Genomic DNA, 17,264 nt, shown 5'->3' on the forward strand with positions numbered 1-17,264 from the left:
ACGGGATGATGCTCTAACCAACTCTGCCACCTGGACAGGGCTATCACAGTCCATTCTTTGGTGCCAAGATGCCAACAGGTAAAAGGTGTGTGAGTTAGGCCTTGGTCCTCCCCCGTCCGTCAGCCCCCTCCCTGTCAGCTACCTCCACCAGGTCGGCTTTCCCAGTGTCAGGAGGGCCTGCCAGGTGGGTAAGATGCCTCCCAAACCCCACCCCAGCTACTGCAGAACTGAGGCAGGAGGTGAGCGTCTCCCTCCCTCACAGCACACAATTGATTCTTCCCTCAAATTGACCAATTCTCCAACGATTTCTCTCCCCTGTGCGAAAGGCTCTCCCAGGCTCAGGGAACTGCCGCACCTTGTCAGGCTGACCCCACCCTCCGGGGAAGGCAGTGAGGAGGGGCGGAAAACGCATGGGCTTCGGGCCGGGCTGTGTGTGAACTCTCTTAGCCTCTCCAAGCCTCAGTCCCTTCCTTTTAAAATGAGGATAATAATTGTTTACAGGTCTGTGGAGAAAATTCAAGATTATACACTTGTGAAGTCCCCAGCAGCGTGCCTGGCACACAGTCGGTGCCCACTAAACCGTGGCTGTTATCACTGCGGAGATGTGTGGGATACTGAGGACACAGCTGGGGGGGAGCCCTGAGTGAGCTCCCAGGGGAGGGTGCTGGAGAGGGGGTGGCAGGGAGAGCTGGGGAGAAGGGGAAGAGAGAGGCCGAGCTGGAGGTGATATGAGGGAGACGAGAGGGCTCAGCGATGCCCACATGGGGCCAGAGGGTGGAGGGCACTGCTGTGGTCTCTATCAGCTGCCTCCAGCTCACACCATCCCTGTGCCATCTCACACTGTCCCCGCCCGGCACTTCTGCTGGGGGTGGCCACCCTCACCACCGCCACCATTGTTGCTGCACTGTCAGCTGCTGCTTCTTTCCTCATCTTCCTTCCTGCCCCTGATAGGGCCGCAGACGGGGACGGGAAGCAGCTGCCTTGCCCAGCAACCTCTCCCCTGCAGGCTGGAGCTGCCGGGGGTGGTGTTAAGAGCCCAGGCTCTGCAGACAGACAGGCTGGGCTCCATCCCCCACTCTAGCTCTTGAGAGCCGTGACCTCAGGAAGTTATGCGGTTTGTCTAATCCTTCAATTTCCTCATCCACACAATAGGGATAATAGGGCTACTGAGAGGAAGGAATGAGATCATGCATGAGGAGCACCTAGCACCGTGTCCGGCAAGGGTCCGATAAATGGCAGCTATCATCAGGGCTGGCCTCCCGGGCACGCGGCCTGTGTGGTCACACAAAACCCGTGCCCAGAAGGGCCCCGCTCTGTTGTCACCACCCTGAAATTCTTAATAACTTTTGGACAAAGGGCTCTGCACATTATGAGTCGGTCCTGGCCATTATTAGCATGCCATTTGCTGGGTCTGCTCTGCTGGGCAGGGGCGGGGGGGGGAAGGGGGGGGTCAGAGAGAAGATGCCCAGCAGGCTGCTGGAGATGTGGGACATCAGAGGACCATGGGGACCTCAAGGGAGTCATTTAAGTACAGTAATGCCAGGTTGCCAGCAGTCAGGGACTGAGAGCGTAGTGAGGCCCCTCCATACACACCCTTCACTGGACAATGGGGATGTGTGGGGCTGCTCTCCCCACCGACAGCCAGGCCGGTGGGCAGACTCGGGAGCCCACCACTACCTTCCTCTCTCAACCATCCTACTGCGTCGCACATCAGAGCAAACACCCACGCACCTCCCCCCGGATTTGATCCTCTGTGTGCCCGGACACAGGCCATGGATGAGGTCGGAGTACAGGAGTTATGTCCAGAGTCCCTAGAGCTTTGGGACGTAGTGGTAGCACGCGGTGGGTGCCAGTGCTGCACCAAAACACCTCAATGCCCAGGTCTAGCTGAGTCCAACTGTTCAGGTTGGAACTAGAATGGGGGTGACATAGAAGAAGGGGTGGCCCAAGAGCTTGGCCCAGTCCCAGGAGGTAGACAACATCTGCTTCTTCTATCTCCTTTTCAGTCCCAGGTTAGCACGTCTAGAAAGGAGTCTAGGGTATGTGGGGCAGTGACCTGAACCCTCAGGAGACATGGAGCCTTGCAGGGGTTCCTTAGAGCTGGGGGTACCCCTAGGCACTACGATGAGGAATGACTTCTGTACCGGCCAGAAGCCACCTCGGGAGTTACACATCTTGTACCTGCTGTCTGCCTCCGCCGCTGGACGGCAAGTTCCCAGAGGCCAGGGCCCACCCGCAGTGAGGCCCGACCAGGTGTTTGCGGACCCGGCCATCAGGACCACGGCACACTCCCCTCCCCGTCCACCTCACGCTGCCCCAGGTCCTGCCTCAGCTTCCCCAGGCCTGCCACCACAGCCCAGCCCTCTCCTGTTCCTGGGCCTCCCTGGAGTAGCCCACGTGTGAGTGTGAGGGTGGCCCAGTCTGACAGGTGGAGCCCAGCCCTGGATGAGGCCTCTCCATCCGCCTCCGGCCACCTGTCCTGAAGACTCACTCCCTTCCAGACAGCTGGAGAGCGGCCCCAGAGCCTCTGGCTGAGGAAGGGGGTGGGTGTGGGAAGGTTCTCAGGGAGCTAAGCCAAGGCCCAGCGGAGGCCCTTCAAGCTCATGGGGATGCTGAGTGTGCACAGATGGGGGTGGGGCAGGGGAAGGCGCTTGGGGGTGGGATCAGAGAATGGAATGTGGAGTTCATTCTCCTGGGGGCACAGCTGTTTATTTTGATCTCCCCTGTCAGCTGCTGCATATTCCTTATCTTGGGGCTCAATCCAGACTCCACCTCCTTCTCTGTTGCTGGGCTGGGGAAGGCAGATACTGGATACAATCCTGCTCCCTGCTCTCACCACCTTAGTTACCCGCTGCTGAAAGGGACAAGAAGAAAGCAGGCCCCTCAAAGAAACGCCTGCCCACACTTCAGACCCACCCTGTGCCCACCCACGGGTAACGAGGTCTTCAAAGTGAGTCATCTAATGTCAAGACCCACCCTCAACCGCCATGATAACCTGAGCTGATCACCCCAAGAGTTGCCTGCATTTCAGTTTTATTGGTACCACAGGACTTAAAGGGCCGGCACATAATCCTGGCTTATTGGGAACTTGGGGCACAGACAACTGCCACCTCCCAGGCCACACCAGGTTCTCTTCTAGGTGGTCACACAGTATACTTAGCACTTACTGTCTCCAGTGAGAAGCTATGGAAATGATAAGATGATTTCCTATTCACTTATGGAAATACAACTCATGACTGGTTTTGCATTTTTCATGTTTTTGCAGAACCGAACATTTAGAAAAAGGGGAAAAAGGTAGAAAAAAATTCACCCATAGTTTCACTGCCCCCTAAAACAACCACTGATAATATTTTTGGTATGTTTTCTTCCAGTCTTTTCTCTATTTGTGTGTGTGTGTGTGTGTGTGTGTGTGTGTGTGTGAGAATATATAGTTGTAAATACATTGTACGTATAATTTTGTATTCTAATTTTTTCCTTAATGTTACCATAGAAATAATTTTTGTGACATCACATTTTTTGCAGCTGACATTTTTAATAGCTATCTAATATTTCATTTGATATAGAGTTAATCCTTGAACAACATGGGTCCATTTATATTTATACGCAGATATTTTTCAATAAATACTGTACATGTATTTTCTCTTCCTTACGATTTTCTTAATAACCTTTTCTTTTCTCTAGCTTACCTTGTTGTAAGGATATAGTGCATAATGCTTGTAACATAAAAATGTGTGTCAACTGACTGTTCGTCATTGGTAAGGCTTCTGGTCAACAGTAGGCTATTAGTAGTTTACGTTTTGGGGGAGTCAAAAGTTGTACATGGGTTTCTGACTGTGTGAGGGGTCAGTGCTAGGAACCCCTGTGTTGTTCAAGAGTCAACTGTACGCCGAAACCGGTTTGGCTCAGTGGATAGAGCGTCGGCCTGCGGACTGAGGGGTCCCGGGTTCGGTTCCGGTCGAGGGCATGTGCCTGGGCTGCGGGCACATCCCCAGTGGGAGATGTGCAGGAGGCGGCTGATCGATGTTTCTCTCCCATCGATGTTTCTGACTCTCTATCTCTCTCCCTTCCTCTCTGTAAAAAATCAATAAAATATATTTAAAAAAAAAAAAGAGTCAACTGTACTATACTTTGCCTGACCATGCTCTACCATGAGGCCTTTCAGTTGTGCCAAGTTTTTGTCACTGTACATAACACTTTGATGAAAATCATTGGACGAAGTCTTTTCTATATTCAGAATTATTTAAAATAGGATTGAGCCTGGAAAGTAGAATTACCAAGGCAGAGGGTCGGGATGTTTTAGAGGCATTTGATTTTGATACCGACAGGCAACCTGATTTCTGAACGGAGAATTCACCACACGACAAAGCCACTAGCAGGGCCACTGAGCCCCACTCTGGTGTAAGGACACCATTCACTGGTAGGTAGCCTTTTGTGTGCCTACACTATGGCTCCTACCTTTTGAAGACTATTCTTTTTTCAATGCTGAGCACCAATTCCCTTTCCAATGACACTGCTACTTCCTTTCAGGGATTCCCTCTCCTCTAGTGCAAACCCAGGAGCCAGCCTGCCTGCCTGACCTGCATTATAAAAACTGGAGGGCCGGTCCCTCCATTCCCATCATGCCTGGCCAGATACGGGCAGCCAGTCAGCCACTGTCACTTCCTCCTCTCCTGTAGTCCCTCTGCCCAGCCCTCGAGCACTTTGTTAGTTTCCGCCCATTTCCAAACCTGGTTTCGTAGCCCTTCTGGTGAGTCTATGAGCTCCCAACCTTCTTCCAATAAATTCCCTGAACAATCCATTCTGTTGCTAGAGAAGACTGAAACCTCTCCAATTCAGTGTTTTCCAAATTGCAAGTCAGAACACTCTACTGGGTCATGAAGCTCATCATGACCACCATTTTTAAAAAAAAGAAACAACACAATAAAAAAGAAAATATCAGAGTACATCATCTGGACTAAGGGTAAGCTCTGTTTAGTGAAACTTGTTTTATATCTATACTAGCGGCCCGATGCACGATATTCATGCAAGGGGCTCGGCCCTCGCAGCCCCGGCCAGCCCTCACAGGCCCTCACAGCTCCTTGCAACCTTGGCGGCCCTCACAGCCCTGGCTTCGTCTGGAAGGTTGTCCGGATGGTTGTTCCGTTGTTTGGTCTAATTAGCATATTAGCTCTTCAATATATAGGATACACACACACACACACACACACACACACATCTATATATATAAAAGCCTAAATGACTGTTAAAACCGGAACAACCGGTCACTACCATGCACACTGACCACCAGGGGACAGACGCTCAATGCAGGAGCTGCCCCCTAGTGATCAGTGCACTCCCACAACCAACCTCCCCTGGCTGGCCAACCTCCTGCAGTCCTGTCCCCGCCCCCCCCCCCCCCCCCCCTGCAGCAGGCCCTGATTCTGCGCCTGGCCCAGCCTGGCCCAGCAACTGTCGCCTCCTCTCCCAACCCCTCCAAGGGCCTTCTGGCCCTGGGCTGGGATGGGGAACCGGGGGTGGGTGGCAGAGAACATGGCCCCTTTCCCAGGGGGACCGAGGGCTGGCTCCTTCCTCAGGGCCAGTGGTCAACCTCCTGCAGCCTCTCCTGTGGTCCCTCCCCTGGCCAGCAGGCCCTGTCCCTCCCCCCAGCCAGCAGGCCCCAGTGGTGGCTGTAGTGGCGATGAGGAAAGGGGAGAGGGGGAGGCAGGGAACTGCATGGTGGTGGGGCACTGAGGGCGGCATTGGCATTTGGCATCCGTTCCTTCCACACCCAGCCCTGCAACCATCGCCTCCTTCCCGACCCTGCCAGGGCCTTTGGGCCCTGGTCGACCCTGATCACCAGCCAGGCCTAGGGATTCCATCCGTGCATGAATTTCATGCATCGGGCCTCTGGTATATATGTACACACATGTGCGTGCGTGTGTGTGTATAAAATGGGTTAAATTAAATAACATTTCTAGTTTGGAAAAACAGCCCTAATTGAACTTGAGTTACTTGGGAATAAAGAGCAGATAATCTCTGATCCCTCCTAGATGTTTTTCATATTTCTGCCCAAATCTTTAGCATCTAGAAAAACGTAATTCCTTGCCAAGAGAACAGTATATTTCAAGGTCCACCCACTATTTTCTCCTCATTCACAGTTTGACATCTCCTCCTATCCTTTATTTAATGATACTTAATGATAACGGATATCTTTTCCTCCTGGTCTTTGAATTCCTGTTAATGGCGCCAATATTCTACCAGCTACACAGGCTGAAATATCCTGGGGTCGTCATTCTTGATTACCATCATTCATTCATTTACTGAGCACCCACTGTCGCCCAGTAGGACAGAAGACATGCAAGCAGCCAACTACAACATGTGGCCACATACTTCATCTATGAAGAATGCATGGTGCCTAACAGAGGGAGGGAAGAGCGATTTCACAGAGCAGATGCTTCTTCATACCTTCCTCCCAAATAATTGCTACGTTCTGTTGCTTTCTACCTTCAAAATATTTTGCCAAATCACCCCTCATTTCCATTTCTACTGGTATCACCCTAGTTTCGGTCCTTTTTATAGTTGTGTAGACAGTGGTTCCCAACGTGGGGCACACGCCCCATAGGGGGGCGGTTTGATTTTTAAGGGAGGCAATTTAAGAATGAGTTAACAGTGAATTTTTTGCATTTCTTATGGTTCTAGTGGCCTCATATACAATATATAAATATATACTGGGATGTATTAATGCATTTCAGTTCTCTTATGTTTTGAAACTTTATTTGCTATTTTTTCATATCACTTCATATTATTATTTTTTAAACAATTACTTAGTGATTTCTTCCTCAGTACTTTAATTGTCCTTTTGTTCTTTTATTTTTCTCTTTCGTGGATGCCATATTCTTTGGAAGCTTGTTTAGACCAAGTTAATGGCCTTTTAGGCTTCCTCCACATGAATAGGAGTTCACTTTTCGAATAATAAGAATTATATGTCCTTGGGGGCATTTTAGAGATGCTTAGGTGGGGCATGGCCAAAAACAGATTGGGAACCCCTGGTATAGAGGCTCTTGCCAATTCTATTTTTCTACTGATGCTCTAGAAATCATCCTAAAACAGTTCTCATGTCACTTCCTTTCTCAAAAGCCTTCAATGGCTCCCCATTACCTACTAAATAAAGTCCAGCCCTAGCCTGTTTGGCTCAGAGGATAGAGCGTCGGCCTGCGGACTGAAGTGTCCCAGGCTCGATTCCAGTCAGGGGCATGTACCTTGGTGGCGGGCACATCCCCAGTGGGGGGTGTGCAGGAGGCAGCTGATCGATGTTTCTCTCTCATCGATGTTTCTAACTCTCTATCCTTCTCCTTTCCTCTCTGTAAAAAATCAATAAAATATATTTTAAAAAAATAAAATAAAACAATAAAGTCCAAGCTCCACAATCCAATACTGTGGATTCAGCCTCTTCACCATCGTCCAAAAATTTCTTTCCAGCTAAATGTCCCTCTAAGCCAGCTATCCTCTCGAACAGTTGGCAAGGTTCTTTCTTTCCAACTGCATATCTGTCTTCATATACATCGACTCAAACAACACACGAGGACAGACTGGAGGAGAAGCAGAACTGATAATCCAGCTGTCTCCCGTTAAGCCACACATTAAAGAGATTTGCAAAAATGTAAAACAAGGCTACACTTCTCATTCATTTCTTTCACTTTGGGACATATAGTTATAACTTTATAAAGAATATGATCATCTGAAAAAAACACGATGCTATGTTAACAGGAAATGAGTTTCTTCTTGTTACTTGAAAGGAATGAACAAATTTTTTAAACTTCTCATTTAAAAAATTTTAATAGAAATTAAATGTCAACAGCTACAACCTGCATAGCAAAAACTCTCTGGGATCTTCAATAATAACATTTTTGAGAATGTAAAGTGTTTCTGAGACCATTAAGTTTGATGACTACTGACTTAGGTTGAACACACTGGTTTAAGCAGACTCAGGGGCTCTGACACGCACCCACCCTCAACATTTTCACCTTGACGCATGTCTTACACTCCTGCACCAGTGTGCTGCTGGAGTTGTTAAAGCATTAAAGAAACAAGAAGTGGTCACATTAAGAACAATTATTGTTACAGAAACAATAATGATTTTAGAAAAAGCTGCTAGTTATTTTAGAAAGAATCAGTCATAATAAAGAATAAGTTGGCCTAATGATTGCCAGAGAAATAAGAATAGAAAATAATGATTTCTACAGTATGGCTTTTCAGTAAAAAACTCACGTATTCAGAAAAGTAAAAACATACAAAAGCAACCACCATTTAAAACTGAATTTCTCATCAAGCCTACGCCTCCTGTTTTCTCACAGGGTACCTCTGAGAAAGAAATTCCTGGTTAACCCATCCAAAAGCAACTGCTCCTTCCTCCAGATTCCCACAGCTCTGTCACTCCACCCTTTCTTGTGGCTCAGGGAGCCCAGAAGCAAGTACTTACTGAATTCCTAAATGTGCACACTAACTACCACGAATTCAAGGGTATCTACTGGAGAAGACAGCAGCCAACCACAGAAACCTACGTATTGCTTATACACTGTGGTCCCTTACCCCAAGCTCAACATAATTTAGTTCCACCAAAGACTCAGCCATCTGTTCCAATGAGATCTGGCTATGCTAGAGCTGCTGAGGGACAGGAGAGAATGCACACAGTAGGTGCACTGCGTTTTATGAGCAGCTTAAAGAGACTTTAATGGTAACTTTTATGTGTTTTGTTTTTACACTGACTTTGAACCCTACACTATAAAATGTGGCTCTACCGTACAAGACTGGACAATCCTGAGACCTACGGGTATCGTTGGAGGGAAATGCCAGGTGGGTGAGCCCAGGAGCCCTGGACATATGCAATCCTGTCTTCTGGACAGAGTATGTGACATCCACCCCGGGCCAGGGCTACTGCCCATTTCTGGGTGGAGTATCTTGAAGATCAAGGTTGCAGTTCTAGCATTAGGACCCAGCTTAACCACCAACTCCAGAGGTGTTTCCCCTTAGCCACTGCCCGGGTGCCACACCCTGCCAAAGCCTGAGTCTGGGGAGCGAAAGGAAAGGAAAATGAGTGTTGGAGGGGGGGCTGGACGAAGAGCTTGTTGTCACCATCACTGCAGTTGGGGCGGCTGTGGTCGGGCTGATTCATCCAGGGCTCCTCAGATGGGTGAGGGCCCCAGCCCCACCTAGCAGAGCTCACATGGCCACCACCCACTCCTGTTTCCTGGGTCCTGTGGGACCCCTGACCTGCCGGCAGGGGCAGGGCTGGGCCATCCTTGCTCCGTCCCTTCCATCTTGCTTCGCTTAGTGGACAACCCTGAAGCTCTGGCCAGGAGCACAGAGGGACAGGCGAGGCTCGGGGCTTGCCTGCGGGACTTGATCCACAACATCTCACCTCCACACAGACATGCAGGTCATACACAGACCCGCCATCACACACACAGGCCTCCCAGCCTGCTCTACCTATCCTGACGTGGTCTTAAAACTTGTCGTCTCACACTCCCCCTGGTGGGTGGACACACACACACGCGTGCACAGACACACGCAGACACCATGTGCATGGAGAGGCAGGTCAGAGTTCCTTCAGCCACCAGGCTCTCCAGGCTGGCTAGCTGTTAAGTTCCTTAACCTTTGGGCCTCAGTTCTTCATCTGTTAACTAAGGAAACCACATGGGATTCTTATGAGGAATAAGTGAGGAATGAGTTAATAAATGTCCTATTTATTATAAACTTACTTCTTTACAAATGGCGTGCAGTACATATAGGCACTCACGACAGGCCCTGGCATGGGGAAGCATTGTGTGCAGATACGCTGTTATTATCCCCAGCATCTTCCCTGCCATGGGCCAGGAAGAAATGAGGATTAGAGAAATCCACATCATCGATTCCTACAAAGCATACCAAAAAGGACTCCCAGAAACTGTGTCAGAGGGAAGGCCTGGAAGGAGCCGGGAGAAGCAAGACTTTCTGAGGACCACCCAGGAGGCACCAAGCTCACGCCTAGCGGTTGAACAGGGAGGTTGGAGTTAGAACTCAAGAGGCTGGGCCCAAGCAGGGAAAGACTCCGTTTCCTTGGAGACCAAGAGACCTGAGAGTAAAACAGCCCGGCCTTCGAGGTGGAAGTTAAGTCCATTCCAAGAACAGATGGAGGCTGCCCCAAGGACCAGCAGGCACCAGCTGACTGGAAGGAAAAAAGACAGGGCCAGGGAGCTGTGCTCAGCCACCCAGGCCATCCGAGAGTCTGTAACCCCGAGATCCTCTCCCACTGTGATGAGAATAGATTCCACATCTGAACAGTCTCCAAGCTTGTGGTTCTGTAACAGATACTGCTCAGGGAAAAGGGAAGGGCCTGGGAGGAAAGGAAAAAGCAGCCTTGACTCTCAGGGGCCTCCTGTTGGGAGGGACAGCGCTCCTCTCCTCCATAATCCAAGGACGGCGTGCGATGTCCACTTGCCAGAGAGGAATTAAACGCGCCTCCCCACCCCCGGGTCTTACTCAGAGCGGATTCTCACCAGAGCACCCAGCAGAGTGTGCTGAATAAGTGGGAGCTTAGGAAAGGGTCTATGCAGAAGGGACAGATGCTTCCATGGGGACAGGCAGCCCGGATCCCTCTGTGTCCCCTCCTCCCCCTCCTCCCGCTCCTCCCCTGGCCAGTCCTCTCCTCCTCCCTCTGCCTCCAACACCTCCAGCTGGGGCCCAAGCTGGAGCTGCATCTGTCTGAGGCCCTGCTTCGGCTTCCTTTCCCAGAACTCGGGGGCCCCAGGGAGGGGGCAGAAGGACCGGCCTGGAGGGAAGAGAAGGGAGAACCGGAGGGAGGGTAAGCTGGAGCAGACAACGCTGGGGCCAGAACTGGGAGTTTCTGGGACGGCCCCAACTTCAAGCATTCTGTCCAATTATCTGACCACAGGCCAGAACTTGTGGGCTGATTTTTATTTTAGGAAAAAGGGTGAAATGAAGTCATGGGTGGGATGGCGAGGAAAGAACACAGAGCTGTCTCTTGGTTTGGGGGTAGCCCCCTGTCCACCCCAAGGAGCTCAGTCTAGGAGGGGCCGAGGACGATGATACGATGATGACCGAGGCCATCACTTCTAAGGGCTTATGCCCTCCTTAGCACACAGCAGGCTGTGTGTGTTGTCTCATGAGCCGAGTGCAGCATGTGGGCTCTGAAGCCTTGGCCCCTGACTCCGTGAAACCTCATTCTGTGCCTCAGTTTCCCTGTCTATAAAGGTATAACAGTGCCTCCCCCAGCCGGTATTGCTCAGTGGTTGAGCATCGACACATAAACCAGGAGGTCGCCAGTTCACTTCTCGGTCAGGGCACATGCCCAGGTGGTGGGCTCAATTCTCGGTGTGGGGCATGCAGGAGGCAGCTGATCAATGGTACTCTATCATCATTGATGTTTCTGTCTCTCTCCCCCCCGCTCTCCCTTCCTCTCTGAAATCAATCAAAATATCTATATATATAAAAACCTAATATGCAAAATGTCCCCTGGGGAGTTCGACCAACCAGGAGTTTGATCGCTTTCTATGATGTGCACTGACCACCAGGGGGCGGTGCGGAAGGAAGGAAGGCCTTGGCCAGCAGCCAGCAGCCACTAGGGACCCTATCCGTGCACAAATTTTGTGCACTGGGCCTCTAGTATATATATTTTTTAAATAGTGCCTTCCTCATAGACCTGTTTTGAGGACACAAAAAGCTCAGACTTGTCATGGGAGTATGCAATGAACATTAGCTATTGTTGAATATGACTAACCCATAAATAAGAATGAAATCTTGCCATTTGCAACAGTGTGGATGGATCTAGAGGGTATTGTGCTAAATAACAGAGAAAGACAAATATCATATGACTCACTTATATGTAGAATCTAAAAAAAACAAAATAAAACAGAAACAAGCTTATAGATACAGAGAACAAATTGATGGTTGCCAATTGGAAAGGGGGTGTGGGGTGAGTGAAAAAGGGAAAGGAATTAAGATGTACAAACTGCCAGATATGAAAAACAGTCACAGAGATGTAAAATACAGCACAGGGAATATAGTCAATAATACTGTAATAGCTACATATGGTGTCAGATGGATACTAAACTTATCAGGGTAATAGTCTAACTTATCTGTAAGTTATATAAACGTCTAATCTCTATGTTATACACTTGAAACTAATATAATATTGTATATCAACTGTAGTTGAAAAATAAAAAATAATCATTATAATTGTTAAACCTTATAATAACCCAGTGAGGTAAGGGCTACATTATGCCCACTTTACAGATGAGAAACTCAGGGAACTAGCTAGGACTCAAATCAGAGTGATTTCTCTAAGTACAGCCTCTCTTGACCAATTCATGAGCAAAAGCACAGATTAGTGGTTATGTGCACAAACTTTATAGTCAAATGGCCGAGTCAGACTTCCAGCTCAGCCACTGACCAGTTGTGTAAATGCAAGCGAGCTGCTTAACCCTCAGTGCCTTCATTTGCTCATCTATAAAATGGGTGTCCTGCCTCACAAGGTTGTTGGGGAGAGTACATGAGTTACCTCATGCTTGGAACTACTGGTTATGGCCTCTTTCTCTGGCCCTGCCCTCCACGTTGTCCTGTGGCCACAGGGCTTACAAATGCACTCTATCCCCTGCTCACCCTGGGCTCTGCCTGCTGGGTCCCTGGGGCCCCAGGTGCTCCATGCCTTCCTAAGGATCTGGGTAGCAACAAGCAGATCTGAGTCAACAAACAGGCACCAAGCAACACTTCTCCTCCCCCTCCTTCCTACACCCCACCCCCCCACCCCCACTTAGGCGTGGCTGTCCAGGGGGAATTTCTGCCAGGGTAGGAGAACTGGTCAGACCACTGAGGACAAATACTTTCAGAGAGGTATGGCTTTTGAGGCCCCTTAAAGGAGATAACACGGGCGTCATGCCTTTGAAGGGTCCGAAAACCATGCCACACTAGGTACCCTGCCATGCCCATGAGGGCTGCTGGCCTTGTCTATTGCACCCACATATGGATTTTTCTGGTTCAAGGGCAAAAGAAGGTCAAGGAGGGGAAAGAGAAAGTGTCGGAGGGAGGGAATCCGTAACCTGGGGAAGAGAGCCTACCCTAGGGGCAGAGGCCTGCCTGGTCTAGCCTGAGCCCAGAGGAGACCTAAGAGGTATTTTATGGGTCAAAAGTCTGTGCCTGGGTATGCAGATAGCTGGGGATGGGGTGGCCGACAGGCCCCACCCAGCCAGATGGCGGCTGAAGGACCAGGTGGAGCTCTTCACCCAGTCCAGCTGCCTCTGGAGCGACACACTGGGCAACAGCCCCACCTGGCGGACGGATGAGACACCAAGGGCCAGGGAGTGCGGAGGAGAGGAGGATGACAGGGAAGGGATTGATGCAGGAGGTTTAGAGGTGGAAGGACTTTTAGGGTCTCCTCTGCGGCAGAAGCCCCTCCAAAGCATGTGCTCTAGACTCTCTTACAGGAGGGACTGACTTCTTCGGGAGGGAATTAGGCAATTATCTGTTAGAAAGTTCTTCTGCATTTTAGAAATCTGCCTCCTCTGGTCCCCCTACCTGGGGGCTTCCACAGGCAGCATTTCCAACGTTTGGACACAGCTATACTATCCCTCCTAAGCATTCTCCCCATTGGGCTCGGCCTTCAGAGTGTGACTTCAACCTTCACCCACTGTGTCTTTTTTTTTTCCCCGCTCAGTTGTTGTTCTTTAATATACTAACTCCCAAGGAATTTCTTCCAATTCTGTACCCAAGCCATCCTCTCCCCACACTGTCAGCATCATTTTCAAACACATCTTTGGGTTTCAGCCTCCCTGCTGTTCAGGGAGGGATATGTTGGGGAAGCGGATGCTCGGTGTGGGGGTTAAATGAGACATCGAGAGCCCAGGCTTTGAAATCAGAGACCGCTGCTCACATCTGACCTCTGACCCTCCTGGCTGGGGGACCCTCGGGCCAGCTTCCTAGCCTTTCTGAGCCTGTTTTCCCATCTGTAAACTGGGAGTAGGGGTATTTACAACCTGAAGATGTGGGGAATGAGATTAGGCGGGCAAAAGATTGCGGACAGCTTCTGGCGCCATCTCCGGCCCCTCAGTGGCCTGGTAACCACAGTCCTGAGGAATGCAGGGCTGCAGGGAGGAAGAGGAAGGTGAAAGGGCAGAGGGAGAAGAGGAGACCTTCTGGAGTCAGGCAGCCTTTCCCCAGCAGCACGAATCCCAGGCGAAAGCCCCGAAAGGTTACCTCGTTCGGATACCATTTCCAGCCTGTCTCTGGCCACACCCTCCTGCGGAAATGGGGCAGGCCTCGACAGCTCTTTAAAACTCAGAGGGTTTAAAAGTTAAATGTCTTTGAGGGCAAGAGAAACACACCAAAATAAACACATCTACCCGCTGGGCACTGAAAGGGAAACTTGGCAGGGGCCCCAGAACTTTCCCCACCCCAGCCCTCCCTGAACTTCCTCTTGTGGTTTCTGAAGAGTACAACCTGTTCTCTCTCCCCAGTCGGAAGTGTGCCTGGCGCAGGGGGCTGGGGCGCCCGAAGGTTCCCCTGCAGCCGCCTCTGAGGAGGAGGAAGGGGGGTATGAGCGGCAGAAGAGCAGCCTGGACGCCGGGACAGTTCTGAACGTCCACATTCTCCTTACCTGTTACCATCCCCCAACACACACCGCTCTCTCAAAGATACATGGGGGGGTGGGGGGGGTGGACTGACCACAGGCAGAGGACACAGCCTCCGGGCGTCCCCAGATCTGTGCAGAGGGCTCTTGTGAGAAACCTAGTTTCAGAAAGGTAATGGGAAAATGGCTGGAGTCCATGGAACCGCTGTCCTGTGGCCTGGTTTTTATAAGGGCCACTGTCCCAGCCTGCCTAGAAGTGTGGGGTCAGATCCACCGAGGCAGCTCTGGGATGCAGCAGCTGTGGGGAGGTGAGCATCCTAAAGACTGCTTCCATGCCCTGACCAGTTTGGCTCAGTGGCTAGAGCAGGGGTGGGCAAACTTTTTGACTCGAGGGCCACAATGGGTTCTTAAACTGGACCGGAGGGCTGGAACAAAAGCATGGATGGAGTGTTTGTGTGAACTAATATAAATTCAAAGTAAACATCATTACATAAAAGGGTACGGTCTTTTATTTCAATAGTTTTATTCATTTCAAACGGGCCGGATCCGGCCCGCGGGCCGTAGTTTGCCCACGGCTGTGCTAGAGCGTCGGCCTGAGGTCTGAAGGGTCCCAGGTTCAATTCCAGTCAAGGGCATGTACCTTGGTTGCGGGCATATCCCCAGTAGGGGGTGTGCAGGAGGTAGCTGATGGATGTTTCTCTCTCATGGATGGTTCTCTCTATCCCTCTCCCTTCCTCTCTGTAAAAAATCAATAAAATGTATTTAAAAAAAACAAAAAGACTGCTTCCACTCCTTGACCGGCTTCCTTAGTCAGCTACCAATAAGGGTGTTCCTTCTGGAATCTAGAATGTGAGGGTCTCTGCTATTCTTTCTTTTTTAAAAAAATATATTTTTTATTGATTTCAGAGAGGAAGGGAGAGGGGGAGAGAGCTAGAAACATCCATGATGAGAGAGAATCATTGGTCGGCTGCCTCCTGCACGCCCCCTACTGGGGATCAAGCCTGCAACCTGGGCATGTGCCCTTGACTGGAATCGAACCCGGAATCGAACTCTTCAGTCCGCAGGCCAATGCTCTATCCACTGAGCCAAACCAGCTGGGCTCTCTGCTATTCTTAAAGATTCCCAACAAAAGAGGTGTCTTGGTTTCCCACCTCCCAGATTCTGGCACATGACATCCATATTGAGTTATTTCTTACATCAAACCCTGGTCTTTTCCTCTTGGTGACTAAGGCTGAGGGAACACACACACACACACACACACACACACACACACACACGGCCATTAGGACAGGATGCAGGATGCCAGCTCTGTGCAGTCACCCCAAGCCTACCAACCCTACTCTAGACCTGCTGGGGCTCTCTGTAAGGGTATCAGCACACATGCTCAGCTAACAGATTAATCTCCTCTGTATCACCCACGGTACAGGGCCATGGAGTCCCTTCTGGACACTCCTAGACCCCTGGCTCCAGTGCACACTCTGTGGTCAGTCAAGGAGGCAGGTTTGCCTACTGGTTAAGAACAGGGCCTTCCCAGTCAAAGGTCCTCGGTTTAGATCCCAGCCCTGCCATTTCCTTCTGGGGTCCTCTTTAGGAATATTACTTCTTTCCTCTTTGCCTGAGTCTCCTCCAAGGACTTAACCTCATAGGACTGTTTGGAGAATTATATAAGACGTTACACCTACGACATTTAGAAGAGTACCTGACGGAGCTATGTAAGTGTGAGCTAGTATTCTGAACCCTTGGGGGAAGGAAAACAGGAGAGAGAAGGTGTTTGGGACCATGGAGGTCATGGTCTCAAGGACTGGGCTTAGACTGGGATCCAGCTGGAAGTCTCAGAGATGCTTTTGATTCTAAAGGCCAGGAGGGTGGATGCTCTGACTTGTTTATCACTAAGTCCTCAACATCTAGCCTAACAGACAGAGTAGGGCCACAGCAGACAAGTGTTGAATGGATTCGGAAATTGTCAGTCATCTCCCAAAGGAGCCTGGGAACTGAAAGAGCAGAAATGCGAAGGAGAGCCGGTTCTCTTCACTCCAAGAGAATTGGGGTGAGGGGCATAAAGCAAGGATTTGTTAAAGGAAACAGTCCTAGAGTCCAGGGCTGAGGAATGGATGCCCCAAGATTGTGTGGATTGTCACGTAACCCCCCAGATGAACCCTCCCAGCTGTGCGAAGCTAAGAAGCTCTGGGTTTGGGGGGACCAGCCCTCTCCCTGAATTCATCCTGTTTATAACCACCTCTTTTTCACACCTAGATAGGGGGTTAAATCTGGGTCCCCATTATCCCAATGCTCAACACCACAATCAGAGTTCAGTACAACTCTGTGGAATGAATAGTGCCCCAAAGACTGTCCATTTCTCCTCTCAGAACCCAACTCTGATGTCCTCTTCTCTCTGAAGCCTTCCCAGCCACCCAGCTTGATGCCTTCTCGCTGTTGTTCATGACCCACACTAACTGTAGGTGAGTAACACCATTGCACTCTCAGAATCCAATACAATCCCAGACACACAGTAGGTCCTCAATCAATGTTTGGAAACGAATACATTCATGTTCCCTTAGTAACAGCAGCCGCTCTCTCCAGTTATTCCTCCTGGCACAGAAGAGGCTGAGGCCGTGGTTTGTGTACCCACCAGACGCTAGAGGACGAGCACTGAGGGTTCTTCCTC

At 50.2% G+C, this 17,264-nt stretch overlaps 1 protein-coding gene across 3 annotated transcripts in view; it reads right to left on the minus strand.

The window, feature by feature from the left end:
- The window catches only part of CCND3 (cyclin D3), a 91,584-nt gene that overhangs the window by 73,519 nt on the left and 801 nt on the right, over window positions 1-17,264 (minus strand). The gene's annotated exons all lie outside the window — the stretch shown is intronic.

Source organism: Myotis nattereri, assembly GCF_964212035.1.
Source record: "Myotis nattereri genome assembly, chromosome: 6".
NCBI classification, from domain to species: Eukaryota; Metazoa; Chordata; class Mammalia; order Chiroptera; family Vespertilionidae; genus Myotis; species Myotis nattereri.